The 23114-nt window shown below is 39.7% G+C and overlaps 3 protein-coding genes and 1 long non-coding RNA gene across 7 annotated transcripts in view; 2 read left to right on the plus strand and 2 right to left on the minus strand.

The window, feature by feature from the left end:
- The window catches only part of LOC146471552 (uncharacterized), a 47177-nt gene extending 26246 nt beyond the window's left edge, over nt 1-20931 (plus strand). The window contains exon 2 of the mRNA XM_085120733.1: nt 19929-20931. The gene's annotated coding sequence lies outside the window, so the exon portion shown is untranslated. The remainder of the gene's footprint in view (nt 1-19928) is intronic.
- The window catches only part of LOC146471550 (uncharacterized), a 71067-nt gene that overhangs the window by 45675 nt on the left and 2278 nt on the right, over nt 1-23114 (plus strand). The gene's annotated exons all lie outside the window — the stretch shown is intronic.
- The window catches only part of LOC146471553 (sodium channel and clathrin linker 1-like), a 109760-nt gene that overhangs the window by 16354 nt on the left and 70292 nt on the right, over nt 1-23114 (minus strand). The window lies entirely within an intron of this gene.
- LOC146471554 (uncharacterized) overlaps nt 5311-23114 on the minus strand; it is a 69135-nt gene continuing 51331 nt past the window's right edge. Inside the window, exons 3-5 of the long non-coding RNA XR_014866680.1 lie at nt 14005-14117; nt 13396-13475; nt 5311-5419 (exon numbers count right to left, since the gene is read on the minus strand). This is a non-coding gene — a long non-coding RNA (uncharacterized LOC146471554). The remainder of the gene's footprint in view (nt 5420-13395; nt 13476-14004; nt 14118-23114) is intronic.

The following is a 23114-nucleotide window of genomic DNA, read 5'->3' on the forward strand; positions in this document are numbered from 1 at the left end:
CGACGACGGCAACGGCAACGAAAACGTCACCTGAAAATATATCTTTATTTCATTTGTGCTACTTCGCGAATATTTCAACTCGCTCAACTTTCACAAAAATGGCGAACTATCCAGGAAGCAAATTGGTAGGGGTGGCGTACAAGTTAAGAAAGAAAATGAAAAATTCATCGTCGTGCGTTCACGTTCTCCACAAAACCTTAAATGTGGTCATTTCACGTTGTTGTTTTGCAGAGGACGGCAAAGAAATGTACGAAAATGGAAAACGCACGTGCAGAGCGATTGTTTTTGCTCATTAAACCTATTGTCTTGCGGCGTTGTCGTTGCCGTCGCCGTCGTCGTTGCTTAAGCTCTCTGCTCTGCACGCGTGGGTTCGAATCCCATCCTCGTCGAGAAACTTTTCTTTTCCAATTTCTTTCTTCTTTTTTACTTGGAAATACTGAACACATATCACAGCAGAACGCATGACAAATTATTTCCCGTGCCAAAAAACTGCACAAATTGCAACAAAAGCGAAACAAGTCTAATTTTATTCCCAATTTATTGGGGAATAACATACTAAAAGTCACCGTAAATCGAAGCATTGGAACAATGTCATTTTGGACAAAGTTTAAACCACTATAATTTCATCCAAAATTTTATGCATATTAATATCGCAGCCAAAGTTTAACAAAGTGCAAAGATCAATACTGCTCCTACAGTTGAAGCTATGGGAACAAAAATTAGCAATCGGATTATGTACAACACTGCCAATGTAGGGACGTTCATTAGCGTGGCTTGCGACGTAATATGACGTCACATTGCTCGAATTATTTGCTAGAACGAAAAAAAACCTGCTAACTTTCTGATCAATGCCAAACAGAAGTGCAACGGCATTTTGTGGAGGGTCCGCGTCATGTCGTGCGCCGTTCTGAACGATATTGGCTGAACTGTCTACCGATCTAGTAATCGAACAAGCCCTAATAAGAAGTATTAAGACTGCAGGCGGTTTCACAAGGGGAATAGGTATGGATGAACAACAGAGACATGTGTGGTTGTTATCTATTCCACCGTGTGCAGGTGAACGAAGCTCTTCAGGAATACACATCAGTCAGCTATTGTACAAATGATCAACACAACGACATATCCCTAGCTCTTCAAGTGAGAGACACCAGAGACATCCGCAAGGTCCTGGAATACTTACAATCCAAAGCACCATTTGGTGTAAATAACAACAGACTGCATAGCATTGATACTGGTGTCATAGCAAGTTGTTCAGTGAACGCTGACAAGGGAAGTCAAGTCGGAGAGAAGATCGTGGATGGCCTGGTTGGCCAGAAAGTGCAAGAGTATGTTTTCAAGAAGAAAGATCAGGCTGTGACCTTTGAAGTGAAAGATGCAGTGCACACAGGCACAGAAACTGTGGTTATTGATCCTATGCTTCTGTTCCAGCGTCTCGTTTCAGCAGGGACACTTGAGGGAGAGTTGTTGGACGAAGTTTTCAATCATGAACGTTGTAGCTATCCACCTGCACGTTTTGAAACGACGAATGTTTTACCTTCCTCAAACAAAGCTGCAATCCCCGATACCATGTGGAAACAAGTTCCAGCTATGCCTAGCCCAGCAACACCTGCCCAGTACGTTATGGATGGAGGTGCCCTTCTCCAAGAATTCTGTGGCCTAGTGGTGAGAAATTTGATGCAATCTGCAGTCGCTATGTTCATAATGTGTCGGACAAATATAGATCTCCTGTCATAGTATTCGATAGCTATCAAAACGGACCGTCCACAGAAGAAAACACTCACAGTAGACGAACCAAATCCAGTATGGCTGCTGAAGTGCGTTTCACTGGGGAAATAATATGTTCTATGAAGAAGGATGTGTCCTTATCCAACAAGACCAACAAGCAGAGGTTCATAACGCTACTCTCAAGTCACTTCCAACAGAACAACATCGTAGTCATAAATGCAGAAGCTGATACAGATGTGCTAGTGGTACAAACAGCAATTGAGTCAGCTGCATAGAACGACACAGTTTTAGGTGGCGATGATACAGATCTCCTCATACTTCTTTGTTGCAATTCAAAGAGCACAAATTGTGAACTGTATTTCAGGCCGGAACCAAAGTCAAACTTGCAACGAGCGGCTGAAACATTAATCAGGTACAGAGAGTGCTAGGTGATCAGATCTGTGAAAATCTTCTATTCGCGCATGCATTGCTGGGATGTGATACCACCTCGCGAGTGTTTCGTATTGGTGAGCCAGAGGCCTTAAAGAAACTCAGATCGAATGCTTTCTTCTGAGAGAAACTGATGTATTTCAGGACCCGCACGCCACACCAAAAGATATCCGCATTGCTGGGGAAAACGCACTGGTCTGCTTGTACAACGGCAGACCTGGTGACAAGATCGATACTCTTTAAGTGCAGCATTTCCACCGCAAAGTTTCATCCAGCACGTCATGTGTGCAACCGCGGACACTGCTACCAACACCAGCCGCAGCCAAGTACCATAGTCTACGTGTGAACCACCAAGTCCAGCAATGGCGTGGAGTGCACAATGGTGTGCTACAGAATGGGGGGTGGAAGTTGAAAGATGACAAGATATCACCCTTTGCAACTGACCTGCAACCTGCACCAGAGTATCTTCTGGAAGCTATCAATTGCAACTGCAAGACAATATTACTACAGTTTCAACGCTGCAGTTGTGTGAATTTTGGTTTGTACTGTTCCCCTGCATGTGGGCAATGCAAAGGTCTGCTGTGTTGCAATGTAGAACTTCCTGAGGGAGATTGTGATTCTGACGATGAGTGACATATTATTAAGAGTTTATCTGCCGCTTCAGGTACGTTTTAAGCACTTACTACTTATTTGGTCCATTAGTCTGATGTTAACACTGATAATAGTTAGGAGCCTACTAGCAGGTGTGCTAGTTCGCATACAGTTAAAGTGTTCTTTAAACACGCTTCCATTTCTGTCAATTATTTTACATTTTTACATTCATCGTAAATTTAGTATTAACATAATAACATAAATATTTTCAAATTTTGTTATTGTTGCGCTTAAAAAATTAGTCAGAAACGAAGTTGTCATCAGTGAGTTTTTGAACTTTTCGAAATACGAAACCTGGACACCGAAATACTAAAATTATCATAGTTTATTCCGTCGTTATCACGTCAGACCTCATAAGATGCACCTATACTACTCTTAAATTGATTTAACGTGTTGCCCAATCGATTTTTGTTAACATTTTGCCATTTTTTTTTTAATTAGAGAGTCTACTTCTACCTCAGTATTCCATCGGTAATGACGCTGCATAAATTTAATATGGTGGATTTTCAAATTTTAATAGCGATTCATATTCCCGCAATATTAACCTTGTTCCAATGCACCGATTTTCGGTGACTTTAAGTATGTTATTGCTAATGGTATTACCAGTGGAATGAGACCTATTTAGCTTTTGTTTTACCGGACTACTTTTGCCACAGAGCATTCCCAGCAACTTGACTGAGAACGTTGTGAACAAAAGGGCTAATGTCATTGGGAATTTGATGGCGTTTCCTCAAAATTATATTTAAATTGTGAAAAGTATCCTCCTCGTGAACCAAATACTCTTAGTACCAAGAAGAATATTTCTCAATATTTCTCTCTGAAGTGAAAAAAAGAGTCACTAGGTTATCAGCGATTTTGACATGACACAACTGAACGTTGAGCAATATTTTTAAGTTTTCATCCTTTTCCTTCAGACCATCCGAACCGTAAGACACTTGTAAAAAGTTTCAATGAGTATTAGTACAGTAACTTTAAACAAAACGGGACTATTATTTTTAGGTTCTCGTAAAAGATAATTTCAAAGTGCTTTAAAAATAACTGACACGGATCCCTTCAAAAGAACGCTCAGCAATAATCATTCGCTTTGCCGCGGCATAAAAAGAAAAGTATTGATCGTTGCAAAATGGGGTTTACTCAAAGGTGGCGCTAGTTCTGAATACACCAAGCTGGCATTCTGATAGTTTGCAGGACACTTGCCAAATATGAAAGAAGTAAATGTCCAGAGCTCGCCACCAGTCTTCCATTAGCTCAGAGGTTAGAGTAGTCGACTGGTGTATAGAATGTTTTAGAATTGGTTCATGCTTAGCGTGCGTATATCGCGTTATGGATGCAAGCAGGAAGTTTGGAGAGCACGAGAGAAGCGTAAGAGTTGCTCGAGGCGTAGCCGAGAGCAACTCTAGCTTCTTGAATGCTCTCCAAACTCCCCAAGTGCATCCATAACTCGATATACGCACTGCTAAAAGCATGAACCAATTCTTTTATAACGTAGTGAAAATAAAGTAAATGATTCCTGGAAAACAGGTCAGTTTTGTTCCTGATTAATTACAAAATTCTCTGTACAAAAAAAAAAGGGTGAAAGTGGTTTCTCATATCGGTTTAATCTTAACGTTTCATTAAACTTCGACAAGCTATTATAAATAAACATTTTTTTATGGTGTTGTTTCGCTGTAAAAAGTTTTTTATAACACAGCGCGCGCATGCTTCCCCCATCTGACTTGCAGACGTCATCTGATGGACGCACGGCCGTGCATATGTTGAGAAATGAACCATGATGGCGCCAATAGGAATTAGATTAGGATGCACGCGCGCTATGTTATAAAATAGAATGGAATCGAATGGAATAGAGTGGAATCTAATCTAACCGCAGGCTGCTGGGGTAACGCTCGTTTCTATCTCTCAAACTGACCTTGGACATTCATTTAAAATTACATGAAATGAAACGTATTTCAAACTTGAGAGGAAAAGAAGGAAAACACTAACTAGCTGGTCTAACTAGCTGCGAAAGCCCATTTAAACAATTTCAACATTTGTTTCAACATGCGTTCAACACTTTGTTGAACCAAATGTCGGGCGGGGTGTTTGAACATCGGGCGGAGTGTTTGAACAGGTCGTTCAACATTGTTGAAAGTGTAAAAGATGTTGAAAGCTTGTTGAAAGCGTGTTGAATTAAACTTTGATTTAAATTGGTTTAAACTCTCATTCAACATCGATTCAACATTTTCTTTGTTCTTGAAAATGTTGAATGGCGTTGAAACTGTTTGAAAAGTCCATTCAGCCAACATTTGCCCAACATCCGTTCAACCTTTGTGGAACGAATATTGGGCAAATGTCGAAACCGTTTAAACGAGCCTTCACAGTCACGCAGGGAAGTAAAGCAACACTGAAGAACACAAGAAATTACTATCAACGCTCATTTGAAAACCGCTCAAAACTTGAGTGGCCAGCACAATAACAGAATACTGTAATAGATCACTTACTGAGCACCGAGCTTCTGTTGCGCGGTCCGCATTTCTCTGAGTTCGTTCACTGACCGTCTGTTCATCTCCTCGACGTTTCGTAGTCGCGACTCAAACTCCTTTTCTCGTATTTCATGTTGTTGCTTAAGCGCTGCAACCTGAAAAAAGACAACTGTCTGCTAAGTAAAACGTATCTTTTTGAAATGAGCTCTTAAAGTATAGGATGGTTACTTTATTCTTAGTTGGTTTTAATCTCGTGTTTACATCATAATGCATATTTTCATTATTTTCAGGAGACCATCACTATCTAATCACTAGGAGCTGAACGCGGTCTTACGTAAAAAACAAGAAAAATTCCGCTAAAAAGACATGGTTTTTACTTCGCGAACTCAAGGAAGATAGGTTTATTTGGAAGTCTATGCTTTTACTAAACCAGTTAATGATTTTCAGCAATTACTAAAAAAAAGGTTGAAGCTTTATTATCTGGAGACTGCTCGGCAAAGTGCGACTGTGTTTACAGTTTGAATACGTGACATCTAGAGAACTAATTTACCTTATAGTTTTTGCTTTTTTATTTTTGCCTTTTTCCGCACTCCTTGAATGAAATTTCTCCCGAGCAGATTTATTTTTGTACTGTTTTTCCGCGAAAAGTATGACGTATGATAATTTAAGTGTCTTTGCTCTTTTTTCGCTGTGGGCGTTTCATACACCCGTTCTAAAATATCATGATATATTTTCGGGAGAAGAGTGATCATAGTTTAAGGCCCGTTTACACAGGCGATTTTTGCGGCGATTTCAAATCGCCCGTGTAAACTAACGGCGATTTTGTGACAAGTCTACGACCTTTTTTCAGCGGCTATCACGGAGCGCATGCGATGTTAACACTAAGCACGACAGCACCATGTCTCCAATTGTGCAATATTGTTGCTCGCTGAATGTCTACTCTTGCAGCGATTTTCTTCTCCTGGCGCTTGTAGTTCGTCGAACTTGTATTAATGAGACAGTCTGCCTGTGCCCAACGGCTTATCAAATATTCTTCTTCTGGAGGCGACCAAGTTTTCTTGCTTCCTTTGGAGAATTCTCCTTTTTTTGGCAACTTTTTTGAGGTCGTGTTACAAGCAGCGTCCGCTATGTTTGTGACAAACTACCCTTGGGGGTACAACAAAGTAGGTTTTTGTTACTCTCAAACTGAAAAAATCGCCAGTAAATCGCCTCAAAATTCGAGCATGTTCGAAATCGCGGCGTTTTTGTGGCGACAAATCGCGACGAAATCGCCATGAAATCGCCGCTAGTTTACACGGGCGATTTGGAATTGCCACAAAAATCACCGCAAAAATCGCCGCTTAAATCGCCGCAAAAATCGCCTGTGTAAACGGGCCTTAAAGTGTGACGTATGATAATTTAAGTGTCTTTGCTCTTCTTTGTTGTGGGCGTTCCATTGACACCCGTTCTAAAAAAAATGGTTTGGAATGACAGCTGTCACGGATTGTTTTCCCGCCTTTCCCCCAGTTCTCTGCTCTGCTCTTTAGTTCCCTCTAGTCTCTTCTCTTACATGATCGTCGCTTAGTTGCACGACTAGCTCGCCAAAAAGCGATTGAGAAAGTGTTTTTACAATGAGATAATAAACTATTTAAATAAAAGTAAAGGGAAAGTTACTGGTAAATAGCGTAAATAATTTGCTTAAAAGTTTGGGAATTAGAAGGAGATTGAAAAGAATTCCTTTCCGCAGGATCAAATGCTATAGCCCATCACAGGATAGCCAGCATGAAGTGAATACAAACTCTCCTGGATGCGATGCCATTCCAAAAACAGGGTTACCAACGTCATTTTTGTTGGGTTTCCATAGTGACAGCTTGTTTTCCCATTTATTCACCTGGCCCACGGTTGATCAAGAAGCAATAACTTTATCCAGTGAAAAAATTGCTATCCAGCGCTAGCAGATAAAATGTTTTCTAATTATTTCTTTATACCCACTGAATAGTAATTCATGCATTTGATAATGCTGTGCGTTCTTTAAACAACAGGATCCTGGGTGAAGAGGGATAATGACTATGAAAAAATAGTCGACATCATGTATAAGGCGCAAATTTCGTTTGAAAATTCTGGAAACTTACCTGACGTCAATTGGGAAGGTTTTCTGCCAGCTCGTTAGTTCACCAAAATACTTATGCTATGGTGCAATGGTGGCACAAGAAGACAATAAAATGGAAATAAGTGCAAATGCAACAAAATGGAACAATAATTTCCGGTCCGACCGATTAGACCAGAAAAAGTGGAGTACGTATACCTCCGAAGGACGTCCGTATCTCTTCAATCTCGTACCAAGAGTCCTCTGTAGTTTTGGTCAGCGGGTGGTCCCCAGGAGAAGGTAGGTACTTCATATATGGTAATTATTATGTCCTAACTTTTTATTTTGACAAGTATGTACCCAAATTCTTTTTGAAATCATTATGTCCCCAATGTTACTCTGTTACCCTGTTACCCTGTTACCTTGTTACTCTGTTACCATGTTACCTTGTTGCCCTGTTACCCTGTTACCTTGTTACTCTGTTACCTTGTTACCTTGTTACTCTGTTACCTTGTTACTCTGTTACTCTGTTACTCTGTTACTTTGTTACCTTGTTACCTTGTTACTCTGTTACCTTGTTACTCTGTTACCTTGTTACCTTGTTACTCTGTTACCTTGTTACCTTGTTACTCTGTTACCTTGTTACCTTGTTACCCTGTTACCTTGTTACCTTGTTACTCTGTTACCTTGTTACCTTGTTACCTTGTTACCCTGTTACCTTGTTACTCTGTTACCTTGTTACCTTGTTACTCTGTTACCTTGTTACCTTGTTACTCTGTTACCTTGTTACCTTGTTACCCTGTTACCTTGTTACCTTGTTACTCTGTTACCTTGTTACCTTGTTACCTTGTTACCCTGTTACCTTGTTACTCTGTTACTCTGTTACTCTGTTACCTTGTTACCTTGTTACCTTGTTACTCTGTTACCTTGTTACTCTGTTACCTTGTTACCTTGTTACTCTGTTACCTTGTTACCTTGTTACCCTGTTACCTTCTTACTCTGTTACCTTGTTACTCCGTTACTTTGTTACCTTGTTACCTTGTTACCTTGTTACTCTGTTACCTTGTTACCTTGTTACTCTGTTACCTTGTTACCTTGTTACTCTGTTACCTTGTTACCTTGTTACCCTGTTACCTTGTTACCTTGTTACTCTGTTACCTTGTTACCTTGTTACCTTGTTACCCTGTTACCTTGTTACTCTGTTACTCTGTTACTCTGTTACCTTGTTACCTTGTTACCTTGTTACTCTGTTACCTTGTTACTCTGTTACCTTGTTACCTTGTTACTCTGTTACCTTGTTACCTTGTTACCCTGTTACCTTCTTACTCTGTTACCTTGTTACTCCGTTACTTTGTTACCTTGTTACCTTGTTACCTTGTTACTCTGTTACCTTGTTACCTTGTTACTCTGTTACCTTGTTACCTTGTTACTCTGTTACCTTGTTACCTTGTTACCCTGTTACCTTGTTACCTTGTTACTCTGTTACCTTGTTACCTTGTTACCTTGTTACCCTGTTACCTTGTTACTCTGTTACTCTGTTACTCTGTTACTTTGTTACCTTGTTACCTTGTTACTCTGTTACCTTGTTACTCTGTTACCTTGTTACCTTGTTACTCTGTTACCTTGTTACCTTGTTACCCTGTTACCTTGTTACCTTGTTACTCTGTTACCTTGTTACCTTGTTACCTTGTTACCCTGTTACCTTCTTACTCTGTTACCTTGTTACTCCGTTACTTTGTTACCTTGTTACCTTGTTACCTTGTTACCCTGTTACCCTGTTACCCTGTTACCCTGTTACCTTGTTACTCTGTTACCTTGTTACCTTGTTACCTTGTTACTCTGTTACCTTGTTACTCTGTTACTTTGTTACCTTGTTACTCTGTTACCTTGTTACCCTGTTACCCTGTTACCTTGTTACCTTGTTACCTTGTTACCTTGTTACTCTGTTACCTTGTTACCTTGTTACCTTGTTACTCTGTTACCTTGTTACCTTGTTACTCTGTTAACTTGTTACCTTGTTACTCTGTTACCTTGTTACTTTGTTACTTTGTTACCTTGTTACTCTGTTACCTTGTTACTCTGTTACCTTGTTACTCTGTTACCTTGTTACTCTGTTACCTTGTTACCTTGTTACCCTGTTACCTTGTTACTCTGTTACCTTGTTACCTTGTTACTCTGTTACCTTGTTACTCTGTTACCTTGTTACTCTGTTACTTTGTTACCTTGTTACTCTGTAACCTTGTTACCTTGTTATCTTGTTACTCTGTTACCTTGTTACTCTGTTACTTTGTTACCTTGTTACCTTGTTACTCTGTTACCTTGTTACCTTGTTACCTTGTTACTCTGTTACCTTGTTACCTTGTTACTTTGTTACCTTGTTACTCTGTTACCTTGTTACCCTGTTACCTTGTTACCTTGTTACCCTGTTACCTTGTTGCTCTGTTACCTTGTTACTCTGTTACCTTGTTACCTTGTTACTCTGTTACCTTGTTACTCTGTTACCCTGTTACCTTGTTACTCTGTTACCTGGTTACTTTGTTACTTTGTTACCTTGTTACCTTGTTACCCTGTTACCTTCTTACTCTGTTACCTTGTTACTCCGTTACTTTGTTACCTTGTTACCTTGTTACCTTGTTACCCTGTTACCCTGTTACCCTGTTACCTTGTTACTCTGTTACCTTGTTACCTTGTTACCTTGTTACTCTGTTACCTTGTTACTCTGTTACTTTGTTACCTTGTTACTCTGTTACCTTGTTACCTTGTTACTCCGTTACCTTGTTACTCTGTTACCTTGTTACCCTGTTACCCTGTTACCTTGTTACCTTGTTACCTTGTTACCTTGTTACTCTGTTACCTTGTTACCTTGTTACCTTGTTACCTTGTTACTCTGTTACCTTGTTACCTTGTTACTCTGTTAACTTGTTACCTTGTTACTCTGTTACCTTGTTACTCTGTTACCTTGTTACTCTGTTACCTTGTTACCTTGTTACCCTGTTACCTTGTTACTCTGTTACCTTGTTACCTTGTTACTCTGTTACCTTGTTACTCTGTTACCTTGTTACTCTGTTACCTTGTTACTCTGTTACTTTGTTACCTTGTTACTCTGTTACCTTGTTACCTTGTTACCTTGTTACTCTGTTACCTTGTTACTCTGCCTTGTTACCTTGTTATCTTGTTACTCTGTTACCTTGTTACTCTGTTACTTTGTTACCTTGTTACCTTGTTACTCTGTTACCTTGTTACCTTGTTACTCTGTTACCTTGTTACCTTGTTACTTTGTTACCTTGTTACTCTGTTACCTTGTTACCCTGTTACCTTGTTACCTTGTTACCCTGTTACCTTGTTGCTCTGTTACCTTGTTACTCTGTTACCTTGTTACCTTGTTACTCTGTTACCTTGTTACTCTGTTACCCTGTTACCTTGTTACTCTGTTACCTGGTTACTTTGTTACTTTGTTACCTTGTTTCCTTGTTACCCTGTTACCTTGTTACTCTGTTACCTTGTTACCTTGTTACCTTGTTACTCTGTTACCTTGTTACTCTGTTACTTTGTTACTTTGTTACCTTGTTACTCTGTTACCTTGTTACCCTGTTACCTTGTTACTCTGTTACCCTGTTACCTTGTTACCTTGTTACCTTGTTACTCTGTTACCTTGTTACTCTGTTACTTTGTTACTTTGTTACCTTGTTACTCTGTTACCTTGTTACCCTGTTACCTTGTTACTCTGTTACCCTGTTACCTTGTTACCTTGTTACCTTGTTACCTTGTTACTCTGTTACCTTGTTACCTTGTTACCTTGTTACTCTGTTACCTTGTTACCTTGTTACCTTGTTACTCTGTTACCCTGTTACTTTGTTACCTTGCTACTCTGTTACCTTGTTACTCTGTTACCTTGTTACCTTGTGACCTTGTTACCCTGTTACCTTGTTACTCTGTTACCTTGTTACTCTGTTACCTTGTTACCTTGTGACCTTGTTACCCTGTTACCTTGTTACTCTGTTACCTTGTTACTCTGTTACCTTGTTACTCTGTTACCTTATAACCATGTTACCTTGTTACTCTGTTGCCCTGTTACTTTGTTACCTTGTAATTTTGTTACTGCGTTACTTTGTTACTCTGTAAAAACTAAAACTAATTACAACTTTTTGACAAGATTGCCGTGTGGGAGTCCGATACATCAGCTAACTTCTTGATATTTCGCTTGAAATGCTCAACGAATGAAGCATTTTTTAAGCTTTTGGGCAAGTTATTCCATAACATGGCCTCACTGTAAGAAAAGCTTCGTTTCAAATAATTGGTGTTTGGCTTGTACAGGGACAGGCTTCCTTCGGAGTTTCTTAAGTTGTAAGCAGAGTGACGCTGAGAGAAAAGACTTCAGTGTAGATATTCTGGACCAAGGTCTGTTATGGTTTTATACATCATTAATGGTTTTTGTTTCTTTCGCCGAAGAGATAGCCTCTCCCAGTCGAGGGTGGAGAGAAGGTGGTTTAAGCTCGCATCAAAGGGTAACTTAGTTATAACTCTGGCTGCATGGTTGTATAAACTTTTGGAGCTTATCACTCAAGTAACCACTCAAAAATGATTGCCAAACGGGGCTGCAGTAATCAAAATGAGGCATAATTAAAGCGTTATAAATTTGGATTGCAGTTTCTTTGGATATAAAGTACCGCGCACGTTTTAGTGCGCTTATAGCTGAAGAGACTTTCTTGCAAATCTCTTCAACATGTTTACCCCAAGAGAGTTGGGCATCTATGGTAAGACCCAAAGATTTGGTCTCATCTACTCTCTTGATAATTTGGTCATCAATTCTGATTTCTACATCGTCACATTGGGGAGATAGTCTTTGTCTTGATCCAATAATCATTAGTTTAATTTGTTTTAGCAACATTTATACTGAGCTGGGTCTTGCCGGACAATCTGCGAGCCAGCGAGCAATGCGAAGCATACGTGCGAGGCACTCAGGTTAGCCTAAAAAACATTCCGGTTAGCCTAAATAGCACTCAGGTTAGCTTAAGTAGCTCCACGGTTAGCATTTACGTTTAGCATTTATGTTGGGGGTTGTTCGTGCCTAGCAAGCCTCACATGTTTGGCTCCCATGGCTCGCATGGCTCGCACGTTCGGCTCGCATGCCTCGCACGTTTGGCTCGTTTGGCTTGCTGGCTAGCTTAAGTTCTGTTAACGTCTTAGCAGATAACGTAAGATTAGTGTTAGTGTCATCGGCAAACATTCTTACTCCTAGATCAGAGATACAACGACTAAAACCGGCTTCGCTCTACTGGCAAGCATTCCTGGGAAGGGGGGGGGGGGGGGAGAGACTCCCATATGAAACGGGGATGCTCGTCGTCTTGCTTAGGGGTGTAAATTTTGGATTTTGGTCTCGCTTAGGGTGTTCCGCACAAAGCGCCAATATTTTAAGCCGCCAAGGTCTCGTTTAGGGTTCCGCGAAGAAACACAGAATTACGCGAAGAGAAACAGAAGTCAAATTTTCATTTGATGACATTGTGAACAGTTACAGCTCTTTTAACATTAACTAGTTTTCTATTATGAAAGAAATGTGATGGTATATTTCCAGCCTGGTGAATGAATGAGAATGATGATTTTTCCAGAAAGTGACGCAGGCATACTCGGAAAAACAGCCTGAAGTTTTCCGAGAACTTCTTATGCGTATGCGAAATGGTCAGAGCACGCAATACGACTGGCAAAAATTTTGCAAACGAACACCACAGCACATCATCATGGACAACTTCAAACATGTGTCTCGGTTGTTTTTCAACAAAGCAAGTATAGCAAACTACAATTATGAAAAACTTAGCAACCTGGCAGCACCAGTTGCTCACATATCTGCTGTTTATTCAGGGAGAAATGCAAAGGCCTCAACATCAGATGATGCTGAAGTTTTTGACGCTGTCATATTTCGCTCAATAGGAGCAGCTGTGATGCTAACATGTAACCTTTGGCAGGACGTTGGACTGTGTAATGGTGCATCTTGTGTTGTACTTGTCCTCATCTTCCCTCCTTTGCGCCCTCTCTGACTTAAAAAAGTTACAAAATCAATGTGATAAATACCTCGGTAATGCATTGGTGTTCAGCGGTTTCTTTGGCTTGCCTGGCGGAGAGAAGTTCGCGTTACTGTTTGTCTATTTCATCTAAAAGGAAAGGAAACAATCAACGGATGTGATATATACAGAGAGGTGACATAACGCAGTGGCGCTGATTGAAAGACCACAGCAAGATTCACGACAACAAGATTCACCCAGGTGTCACAAGGTTTTGAAGTAGTTGGCTTTAGTTTTTGGAGTAGGCGACTGATTCTCGCCTACAGCTGGCTCCTTTTGACAACCCTGGTTGAGGCTAATCGGGATTGCTCCTAGTCTACAGCTATTGATGTTGAAAGTAACTAAAGAACCTCTATTAATTTAGTGTGAAACTCTATACATGCTATATAATTTTCTTTCCTCTTTGCATTTTTAGGGGGGAGCCGGGGGACCGGGGGGGAGGGGTTAATCCTAAAAATTCGATTTCGAGGGATGAATAAAACTAATTTTGTCCAAAATAATGACTTTCGTTCTCATCATTCCGTTTTAGGTCGCCTTAACATCCATGACAGGGAACAAACTATCTACAATACTCGTTTTATTTTTTTTTTTTCCTTTTAAAAAAAACGAAATGTTTTACCTATCAACTTGAGTCTGTTATCCGACATTTCTTCGTTTTCTTCCTCCCCTTGTTTTAATCTTCTTCTCAGTTCGCTATTTTCTGAGGCATCGTGAGACTTCTCTTGTTCATGCCTGAAAACGGAATACGCGACAAATATTACATTTATTTCACTGATAGATGTAGTATTTGAAAACGGAATGCGTGACAAATATTACACGACACAAACGGTGTGACTGGTGACTGTTTACAAAATTTAAAGGATTTGTATGGAAATATTATAAAGTTCGTATTACAGCCAAATGTTAGGGAAAATGTTTATCTGAAAAGTAACAATAAATGTAAACTTACCTCAATCGTTGTGCTTTGTCGTTCTTTTGCCTGAAAACGGTGAATTTAGGCGATTTTGAAGGTTTTGCTTTTGTTGTTTACCTAAGCGTTATCTGAGCGTTATATAACGCTCAGATAAACAACGAAAGCAAACCCTTCAAAAATCGCCTAAATTCGCCGTTTGTGTGGGGTGAGGGAGAAAGTGCGGAATGGCATAATGATGCGAAATACGATTTACGTTGCGGGAAATAAATTAACTGAAGAGCGCGTCATGTTTTCGCGCCAATTTTATAAGAGCAGCAGCTTTTTTGATGCTGCGGACTCCTGGTAAATATTAACAACAATTCGAGGATTTCATCATCTGATTGTTGATTTGGAAGAAGTGAGGGTAAAGAAAGCGATGAAAACTGTTTGTAGTTTTCGCATTCAAGGAACTATGACTAAATCCGTAGTAAATTAAATTTCATGTTCACTTTACTCCATACGACTTCGGTTGACAAAAACAACGTGGCAGCGGGAAGTCTTCTCAGGACAAAGATTGATCTTTTACCGAGGGCAAACAATAAACATTTTTTTTTTTTTTTTTTTTTTGAACCCTCGGTAAAAGATCAATTCTCATACCCTGTATGCTCGATGATTCATTTATCATGAGCGGGAAAATGAACAACAATTTGACAAAAATGCATTTGTGATAAGAATAGTTTCACAACCTTTCACACAACCAGTGTCGATAATTAGACACCATACTTGTCATCTGCGTTTTTGCTCTAGGGCTTTTTCGCTTTTAAATCTCATTTTAGGTTGGGACGTCTGGCACTGAAGACCTTAATTAAAGACGGATATGTTTAGTTCGATATATATAACGCGTAACTGAACTATAGCTACCTGAATCGCCGTATTGAATAGCTAGGTAGCTAGCTCAGCAGCTCAACAGTGACTTGCGTACTCGTCGCTCGAAGAAAATGTAAGGTGAGAAAAAGTAGAACATATTTTTCCCATGAGTTGTACAAATTGTAACCGTCAAAGAGTCTGATAAAATGACCGAGTTTAAATTTAAAATTTCTCACATAATAGTTTTGGCCTTGGACTGATGTTATTTCTCCAGTCTGGTGTTGCTTTTTGTCTAGGCTACTCGCTGCCACGTTCTTTTTGTCAACTAGAAATTTAATTTATTCTTAGTTCCTTTAATGCGAAACTTCATCGATTTCTTCACTCTCACTTCCTAACCAGCGATCAGACATGTTCTATCCCAGGCCTTTTTTTTTTTTTTTTATCCTCGATCTGTTGTTTGGTTGTTTAATAGTCCGCAACATCGAAAAAACTGCTGCTCTTATAAAATTGGCACGAAAACAGGATGCGCTCTTCAGTTGATTTATTCCCCGCGTAAATCGTATTTCGCATAATTATGCCATTCCGCACGCCATGCCACATACCATTCCGCAAACTCTTTCCGCCTTTTCCCCTCACCGGTTTGTGTGGGCTCGGCATGCAGTATTTGAAAACGAAATGCGCGACAAATATTACATTTATTTCACTGATAGATGTAGTTTTTGATCAGGTGACACAGGCCATATTTGGAAAAAGAAAATCTGAGTTCTCCCAACAGGATTCAAACCTATGATCTTCCAATTACTAGTTCGGATGTTTTTTGCGGTTTTCCGCTCTGAAATTTAGGACAAAAATATGTAATTTTCCGGAGTCCTTTTTCCAACTGGACTTCTTCTTTAGAATCAAGAGAGATCCCATCCTGCTAGAATTCATAATTCATACCCATTTTAGTTCAGACTTTCAAACAAAACTGATCATGAGTGACAAAGTGGTTAAAATCTAGAACCTACTTCAGAGCAAAAACAATACCCTTTGCCCAGCCTTTGACGCCGCACATGACACGTGACAGTAAAGAGAAAATGCACTTTGATATCGGGAGTTAACAGCGCGTACTACCGAGTTATCGATACACGCGAGAAAAGAAGTGTGGGCGACTTTAGCTTGTTGAGTGATTAGTAAACTTCCCAAGAGCATCCATAACTCAACGGCGTGCGCTGAGTCTTTTCCCATTTATTTTATACAACTTTGAGAACCGAGAAAGTGAATCCGTTTGTGTCTAATTCATGACATGTCATAAAGCCCCGGGGTTTCTTTTCGGTTTCCTTGTCACTGGTCATAAAGTTGTGAATTGTTGAATTGTTTTGTGGCTCCGTTAATTGTCTGTCTCCAAGTAGGCTTTTTTTCTAGGAATAAGCCTTTTGTCATTTATTTTATACAACTAGAAACTGAAGCCTTGGGGTTTCTTGTTAGGTTTCCTCGTTTCTGTATTCCCATTTCCTGACCGCCATTTGCAGCAGAAAAGACTATTCTGAAACTGCTAACGTCGTCTACAAGCTGCCAAACATCCGAAAACAGATTAATAGATTTGCATAAAAACCTTCTAGACATGTCTACTCTGTACAGGTTATGGCCAAATGATTCCATCAATCAGCTACACATAGTTTTCCAACCATTTCTTTGAGGGAAACTTCTTATCGGTTTTCAGTGTCATGCCTGTACATCGCCTTACTTATTACTAGTTATGTTACAGGGAATCATTGGTATCCTCACATAACCACATGGAAATATTTTCCGACATTTAAGATACCGGCATGCATAATTGAATCATGCAAATCTGTTGCACGCTTCGCAGTAATATAAGAGGTTTGACTACCGAGAAATCGACGGTATTTTTCAACAGTTGGGGGGACAAGTCCAACACCACACTGATGAACAAGATCCAATTACTCCAGAATAAAGCAGCTAAATTAATTTTAAATATGCCAAAACATTCATCAGCAACAGAAGCCCTTGATCTACTGGGTTGGGATACATTGGAAAAAAGGCGAAGATCTCATCGCCTATTTTTAGTTTTTAAGTCCTTGAATGGTTTGATTGATTGGAATTTTAATTTTAATCATTTTAAAGACATCCATGATTATAACACTCGTTTTAGTAATAACATCTGTAAACCACAATCAAAGCGCTCATGGGGACAGCATCGTTTTATTTGTCATGCGACAGATGACTGGAACGCTCTCCCAGACGGCATTAGGAACATTTCCAATTTTTTAGTTTTTAGACGTCTTATTAGAAACATGTAGACTTTTTTATCGATCTTATCCTTTTTACTTTTTATTTTTTAGATAGCTATATTTGTAATTTTTTTTGTATTCTTACGTTAGATTTATGCAGGGCCTCACTGAAAACCACATTTTGTGACGTGGGCTCCCTGTTAAAATATCTTATTTATTATTATTAATAAAATAAAATGACTTACTGGATCAACAACAAGATAAAATCGAACGCAAACTGAAAACTTCTACACAATTAGCTTCTCATATAACTAGCCTAATTTTGGACCACATATGGTTGAATAGTTCATAAAAAAAAATAAAAGAATTTGTTTATCAAATACCGAAAGTAGTTTTGCTTTCTTCAATTAGTCACAACTTTGACCTATGAAATAAAGGAAGAATAGAACTATCAAAAAAAGTCATGGAGCTTGTCAGCTCTGATGTAAGATAACTACCTATTTTTATTGCTTTTTGGTTCTGCCACATTTATTCCCTGGAATTTATTTAAAATTTGATATCAACAAAGCTGCATCTCTAGACTATCAATAAGGGATACACAAGCTTTCTGCACCGTTCAAGACAGATATGTCGTCAATAATAACAGCCGTGTTTAAAGCCACTATCGGCATGATCGTCAATAGAGGAAGAGATGCTGCGGCCGAGAGACTCAAAGAAGGCGACGTGGCAGATCAGAAATTTCGCGGCGCAATCGTGCGTGAAATAGAAGAAATCAAGACAAAGTTGGACGGGCTGGCAAGAAAGGATCTTCTCCCAGGGATAGATGCTTTTGAAACAGGCCTCGGGTTTTTGTATCAAGCAATAGATGAGGAGGCTCCTGAAGCCACGACCGGAAGAGCAGAAAGATTCCAAGAAAAACATTCGAAAGAGATAAGCTCTCCTTCACCCACAGTTGCAGCGAAGACTGTCGCTTTCGCCGAGAAAATGAAACGCATGCAACTTAATGCGTTTAGCGACAAAACCAAACGGGCGCTTTACCAAGCCAATAAAAGATTTAAAATGACTCGTGAAGAAGCGACTAGAGCCTTCAACAACGAAGCCCTGAGCACGTTTAACCGCGTCACAGCCATTCGATATCGTGTCATATCAACCATGTTAGGGTCAGCTATAGAGACCGTGGCAACCGCTGGTGACTTGTCAACTTTATCTGTAGAGAATGTATTGGAAAATGCACTACCAGAGTGCGAACAATGCCTTCTGAAACTTAACTCACTGCCAGATGTTCAAAACAACTTTAAAGTCGAGCTGGATCAAGGGCTCTTAAATATCAAGGGTTGGTTTGGCAAAGATGAACGGAGACAAATAATTTCCACTGTTTGTCAGGTAAACCGCGCCATCTACGATGCCAAGAAAACACTCTGTAAAGACCGACATATCTTTATTTGGCCCTTGGTCGATACAGGTGAAGAGAAAATTAACCCACTGCGTGACGAAAGAGTTGCAAAAGTCCTTAAAACAGTTGGCACGGAACACAGCTGTGTTGGACCATTGTCATTTGGTCAAGAGGGACCAGAGGAGAACAGGCTAAGCTCACCGGAGGGTATCGCTACAAACTCGGACGGACAGTTCATTGTAGCAGACAATGGGGACAAAACTATCAAGGTGTTTGATATCAACGGTAATTTTCTTCTCAGTTTTAACACCTGCATTAGTGAAGTCGGTAAACGTGTTAGTATTTCTGATGTCACCACTGATGAAAACAGCAGCATCTATGTACTGGACTTTGTGACGCCTGGAGCTGAGGATTCTGAGCTTGAAGTTTGCTTTCAATTTAAAGTGGTCAGTAGGCACAGAAAACCGTTCACTATGTTTGATCTCGCCACCGATAAAAACAGCAACATTTATGTACTGGAATCACCCATTACTGACCTTCCCGGTAAAGATATTGAGCTGGAAGTAAAGGTTTTTAACAGCACCTTTGAACTGCTGCTTAAGTTCCCTGCAGGAAGTCATAATTGGACCCGCCTAGCAAGAATGGCAGTTACTAAGAACAAAGTGTTAGTATCGAGGAACACTGACAACGGACATGTGGTTGACATCTACAACCACGAAGGAGCGTTTGTTCTTCACTTTGATGAAGAGATAATTAAGTATGCAGACGATATTACTGCCGATGACGACGGCCGAATGATGATACTGAATGCAAAAGATTCCTACATCCATGTATTCAACGATGATGGAGAGCAACTATCCAAATTTTATATTAACACCAAAGGATATAAAAATACTGAAACTCTTAGAATTGGATGCCACCCTGAAGGAAAACATGTCGTTGTCGTCGGTGTAGAGAAAAAGGAGAATGTACTAAATCCACTAGTGAAACATTTCTTTGGCTTCACTATAGAGCAAAGAACAGGCCCTCTTAGTGCATCCATATATACTAAGGATGGCAAGTTTGTACGAAAGATACTCCATCAAGACAGCATTAGTAGGATCAACGCGATTGCAGTGACCAGGAAGGGACACATTGCTGTAGCTGTGGATGGCACTGAGGTAATTGTTATCTGACTGAAACTTCTGTTGCGAACACCGATTTTCGTGAAAAACGAAACGAGCTCCAAATTCCAACGGTGAAATAATGTATTTATTTTCTACTGTAGTTCCGTTTTGTTCATGGGACAAACCGAGTGACTGTGAAAGTAATCATGGACACTTGAAATTTTAAAAGCGATAAAAAGACAGTCCTGTTTTATCCTATATATTCTTGTAATATTTCCTTGTTGAGCGCCAACAAAAGATCTATCTAACTGCAATGTGAAAACATTCAGTAACGTTTTTACTTAACTAGGACAGTATTTGTGTATATATTCTATTATATATTCTCCCTACCTCAGTTTTACAGCCTAAACCAAAGTTGGGTACACAGAAAGTGCACGTTGATTCAAATTGGGTTCTTGGTTTTACAAATAACACTTTGACTGTTAAAATTTTTTTACAATGACTACTTATTGTGACTGTGTAAATCCTTCAGCGATATCAAGAGCTTAAAAGCCTTGAAGAAATCTATACAAAAAGCGCCTACTTTACTAAACGTTTAAAGCCAAATATGTTAAGAAGATTTGATAAGAACAACTGATAGTGTACAGAATTCTTAGAAAGCGGGGGTACAACCGAGTTATCGATGCACGCGAAAGGTTCCTAAGCAACTAGAAAAAAAGTGTGGGCTACTTTAGCTTGCTGAGTCATTAGTAAACTTCCAAAGAACATCCATAACTCAATTGCGTGCGCTGTCTTTTTCCATTTATCTCATACAACTATGTGAACTGAGAAACGGAATCCATTTGTGTCTAATTCATGACATGTCATAAAGCCTCGGGGGTTTCTTTTCGGTTTCTTCGTCATTTGTCATTAAGTTGACAATGGTTGAATTGTTTTTTTTTTTTCGCTCCTTTTGTTGTTCGTCTCAAAGTAGGTTTTTATTTTGTTTTTTTGGAATGTTTGGGTCAAAAAGCGCGAAGTACCGGAAATACATCGTTAGCGTTTAGGTATTAACCGATATTTTTGTTTAGTTATTTTTGTTTGTAGTTAAGATGGACCTTGAACTTGTCTGAGACTGCTATCAAATCACGTTATGTAATTGTGTGTTGTTCCAAGTTTGTTATCAGCTTAAAGGGGCACTGATGTCACCTATTTTTAGTGTCACTTTCAATACCCAAAAAACCTCGACTGCTTGTAGTTCCCGTTTGCTCATAGGATTAGCCCAGTGTTAAACCGGACGATGTAGCAGCTCTCATAAGGTGGCTTGGAACTCTTCAAGAAAACAATAGAAGAAATGACAGAACAATACTCCCAACCCTACAATTACAAACTTACGAGAGCTGCTACACTCAGCCAAGCGCGATCATAAAAGCTTCGGTTTGAACGATACCGGATTCCCTCGTTCGCGTGGTCACAATCTCCTCATCTAACATTTCCCGCCCCCCGTTAGTTATATTTTCAATAGCCCAATTAGTGATGGCCTGGGTCGAGAGTAATTACCCAAGTGATTGTGGGATTGTTTGGGGGGACGATAATAAAAGCCAACGTCCCCCCAAACCTTCCCACAATCGCTTGGGCAGCTACTCTCGACCCAGGCCATCACTCTTTTCCAAAGTGGGCTATACCATAACAGAAAATTCAAAAGAGAAACGGGCTCCCAGAAGGAAGGAGTGGTTAGTTAACGAACCTTGCACAACTTTCTCAACTAATGAGGAGAAAAACAAAACATTCCTGCATTGCGTGAATGCGGCTTCTATCATGTCCCTAAGTAATTTTAATGCGATAATTGACAATTCATATCGCACCAATAAAAGATATATCGATAAAGAATATACCGTAATAATAAACAAAGAATGGTAAACAGTGTCACACAACTTCAGAAAGCTAACGACAACCCATATTACGTCCCAATCCGGCTGAAATCACTAACGAGTTCGAGCGATTGATTCTGTAGTATTTCGCAACGCGCTGAACACTGAATCCATTCAAGTCGTGTAAAGCTGCTTGACCTAGACTTTCACAAAGTCCGTTTTCGTAAGAGTAAAGCCGAGTGAAAGCGTACCTGTAAAGGTACCAATTGGAAAAAGACATCATCGAGTATCTGTTGAAATCGAGATAAAGAGAGCAATGGCCTGGACTTTCTTCAGCGAAATCAAGAGCTTAAATCCTTGGAGAAATCAGTACAAAAAGCGCCTACTTCCGCACAAAACCTTTCAAGCCAAATATGTTACAGCGGTTACCAATAACACGCAACCTATCGCCTTCAGAAGACTCCGGTAAAGTTGCGTTTTGGTGGACGTCAATCATAGAAAAGCCGTTGAAATTATTTTGAATTCTGAGACCATTTCAAGGCAACAGAACCGAGAAATTGACAGTTTTATCCGCCGACGGATGGTAAACTTTATGAAAGTTGATTTCCAAGCCAGATTATCTAAAAAAAATGGGCATTGTTTAGACGAAGCTGTATTTTTTTAATGAAACATTTGAAATTTGCTACACCTGATAATAAATCAGCGATACGTGCAAGTGAGTAAATTATTACGTGCAGTGAAAATTGAAATTTTTAATTCAAAAATACCTTTTATTTGCGCTTGATCTGGCTCGAGAATCAATTTAAATAAAGTTTACCTTCTCTTAGGGAGATAAAATTCTTAGTTTCTAGCCGGATTACCTTGGAATCTTGTCAGAATTCAAAATAATTTCAACGGCTTTTGTTTGATTGACGTCCACCAAAACGCAACTTTATCCGACTCTTTTGAATGTCGTAGGTCGCGTGTTATTGGTAACCGCTGTAAGAAGATTTGATAACAACAATTGATAATGTACAGACTTCCTAGAGAGCGGGGGTACTCGCTATAATGGATTATACGGGGAGGGGGGTACCTTTTTCAGGCTGGAGGTATATAAGCGGACAGGGATTTCACGAGCCGAAGTATACAAAAGGATAGAAAAACTGAAATTTAACTATTTAAAAGGGCCTTTCAAGAAATCTCCAACAGACGAACCAAAAAGAGATCCGGTCTTTCTACTGTAGGTATGTGAAAGGGGAACCGTTTGCTACGGAAGGTATATAACAGGGTTGCAAAACTGGTTTATTAGGGTAAGAATTTGGACCTTGGGGCGTAGCCGTAAAAAGGTTTATAGAGTAAACCTCCCCTCCCTCGCCCCCCCCCCCCCCCCTTCGCCCCACAAAGACATTAT

The sequence above is a fragment of the Pavona decussata genome, unplaced genomic scaffold (assembly GCF_977016875.1).
Source record: "Pavona decussata unplaced genomic scaffold, jaPavDecu1.1 SCAFFOLD_102, whole genome shotgun sequence".
Lineage (NCBI taxonomy): Eukaryota > Metazoa > Cnidaria > Anthozoa > Scleractinia > Agariciidae > Pavona > Pavona decussata.